Raw genomic sequence first — 2,892 nt, 5'->3', positions numbered from 1 at the left:
GAGTCAAGCGGCCAAGCACCTGCTCCAGGCCCTGCCCTACCTGCAGAGCCCACAGGAGCCCCTGCGAGAGGCGGCCATCAGGTTCCTGGGTGAGCCACGAGCCCGGGCTCCCTCCCCAGCCCGCCGCAGCTCGGCCCCAGCCCCACCTGCTGCCCCGGCAGCGCCAGCTGGACCCAGCGCCGTGGAGCCCCGCCTGGCCTCGGCGCCGCTGCCGCCCTCTGGCAGCCGTGCCCTTGGGCGGCAGGGTGCGGCCAGGGCCGGGCTGAGCCCTGCCGGGCCAGCAGGCCGTGTGGCCACAGCGCCGGCAGCGCCGCTGGCAGGGAGCTGTGCCGCTGGGGCCGTGACAGGCTCTGTGTTCGCAGGGATCGGCGGGCGGCACCTGAGGGGGCAGCAGCAAGAGCTCCAGCTGATCTGCAGTGGTGAGTGAGGGCAGCGGGCTGACAGCGGGGGGAGAGCTGCAAGCCCTGCTCCGGCTGCAGAGGCCTCTGCTCCCGTGAGCAGAGCATACTGAGATTTCAGGGCCACGTGTGCCACTCGTGGCCAGCAGCTTCGGGCTGATCCCCTTGGTCCCTGCTCCCACCTGGCCATGGCAAGAGCTGGCCGGGATGGCCCTGGCAGGGAGCTCTCCTCAGCTCCCCGCAGATCCGACATCTGAACCGTGGCTCTGTTCCTCTCTCTTGCAGCCCTGGAACGCCTGACGGAGGACATGAGCAGTATTGTGTCAGAGCTGGCACTTGAAACCCTTCATGTCCTCCGAGCAACAGCGAGTGGGCAATATTCCATCTTCCAGAGGCTGCAAGATCAGCTGCGCAGGGCATGGAGGACTCGGCCTCGTCTGTCACGGCTCGGCTGGCTGCACTGCTGGAGCCCTGTACAGAGCTGATCCGGGAGGCTCTCTTTTCTGGGGCAACCTGAGCCAGCAGGGATTTTCTTTTTCTTTATGATTTTTCTTTTCCTCCCTTCCATTTTTTATCCAATGTAAATATAGAATGTGTTATAGTATAGAGACTCTCAGGAGCTTTTCTTTGCTGCCCAGGGTCCGTAGGGCACAGGGGAAGTAGGGAAAAGGGTGCTTGTACTTAGCATCCTGCCCAGGTGTGCAGTGCTGCAGGGAAAACGGCCCGAAGCCCCTCGGCCTTTGGTGGTTCCGCTGAAGCCTTTGTGCTGCCGACAGAGCGGCCGGGCAGGTGCCTGGCGATGGCCACAAGCCCTGTGCCGGGCAGGAAGCGCCATCCGTGTCCTCCCGCCCATGTGCTGCTGCCCGTGTTGCTGAGGGCTCCGAGGTGCCTCTGGATGGGGCTCCTCTGGAGCTGCTGTGGGGCTGCGGCGCTGCTGCCGGGCAGCTCGGCTGGGCTGGGGGAGACCCTGAGGAGACGGGGCCATGAAGGGATGAGCTGCTGTGGAGGCCCTGACGGGACGAGGCAGTGGGAAGGAACAAGGGCGATGTGTGTGAGGGAGTGGTTGGCAGGAGGCTACAAGGGGACAGGAGGCCCCTGAGGAGCCGGGGTGCTGGGAAGCCCTGAGCAATTGGGTGTCGGGTGCCACAAGCAGCCCCAGGCAGCCACCTTGTTCCTGGCACCCGGCTGCTCTGGCACTTCCCCAAAGCCTCTCCCAGGCCTTTGGCAGAAGCCCTCGAGGCTGGGAAACCACCCCAGCAGGAGGGTGTGGACACCCCGGAGGTGCCCAGGCTGGGGACAGGGAGAACAGGGGGCCACTGCTCGGGCACTGCACTGGGTGCTGCCAAGAAGGAGCAGGGGAAGAGTCAGGGCTGGCGGCCAGCCCGGGCCCTGGCGGCTGCCCAGGCCACGGTGCTGTGACCGAGGCTCCCTGACCCAGAGCTCTGGGCTCGCAGAGCTGCTGCCACCATGGGGAGGGAGGCCATGTCTCGTCCAGCAGGGCTGCCGAGTCGCTGCTGCTATCCCGGCAGCTCTGGACCCCGCAGAAACAGCACCAGAGCGGGCTCAGGAGCGAGCACAAAAACAGCAAGTCTACTTTCAGCATGTGCAGTGGCTGCTCCATTAGGGTGCTCACATCATACTCAGAGACACAGAACAACTTCTCTGTCTCCTCTGAGACCCCTGTTTTCTGTACTTTGCCAATGCACCCGATATTAACTGCTGGCCTCAGACACACAATGCTGCACTAAATTTTAAACTCAACTGGTTTTTTATTCCTGAATACATGAAAAACCTACAGAAAGTCCATGGAGACATGATTGTGTCTCTTTAGAGTCTTTCTGTCCAGTGAAATGCAGTAGCTATTGGTGCTTTTGTGCTGGTGCTAATCCCTGCTATGGAAAAAGTCATTTCAGGAAGGAGCAACATCAACTGACAGAGACCAAGTGTGGCCAGCAATTGCTGCAGGTGCTCCAGCCATCAGCCCCTGCAGGAAGGAGCACAGCCCCCGATGCACGTGGGCTTTGGCTCCCTCTGGCACAGAAGCTCCCCGGGGGCACGGGTCTCTGGGGCAGGAGACGGGCACCAGCACTGCCAAGGCTCGGGGGGGGGCAGGCCTGTTTGGGCGGGGACTCTGCCACACCTGCTGATGTCAGCGCTCCCCGGGCCCCAGGGCTCAGAGCAGCATTCGTGCCCGGGCCCACCCGTTCCTTGTGCGTGTCACCCTCGCGGGTTTAGGATGGCCACCAGCCGGGACCTGTCCCAGGGAGGCCGTGCCAGCTTCCCTGCAAGGCCCCGTGCCCCCTTCCCAGCGCGGCTGCGTCGGCAGCCCTGGGGGCTCCTTCTGCTGCCCTGAGCCCGCAGAGCAGGGCAGCGTTTGCTGATGCTCGGAGCCCTTCCTAAAGATCCTCTTGGGCTGGCTTGGACACCTGGGGCCAGGGATTCCTTCCAGCCTGGGCCACTTTGGGTGGGCTGGGGGCGGGCTCAGGGAAGGTGG

At 63.7% G+C, this 2,892-nt stretch overlaps 1 long non-coding RNA gene across 1 annotated transcript; it reads left to right on the top strand.

The window, feature by feature from the left end:
* The first annotated feature begins 265 nt into the window (after positions 1–265).
* LOC132338534 (uncharacterized) lies at positions 266–1,002 on the top strand. Its single transcript, XR_009489468.1, has 2 exons — positions 266–419; positions 684–1,002. It is a non-coding gene; the product is annotated as an uncharacterized LOC132338534 (long non-coding RNA).
* The last annotated feature ends 1,890 nt before the right edge of the window (positions 1,003–2,892 follow it).

The sequence above is a fragment of the Haemorhous mexicanus genome, chromosome 26 (genome assembly GCF_027477595.1).
Source record: "Haemorhous mexicanus isolate bHaeMex1 chromosome 26, bHaeMex1.pri, whole genome shotgun sequence".
NCBI lineage: Eukaryota > Metazoa > Chordata > Aves > Passeriformes > Fringillidae > Haemorhous > Haemorhous mexicanus.
This window is presented reverse-complemented; position numbering and strand designations above follow the sequence as displayed.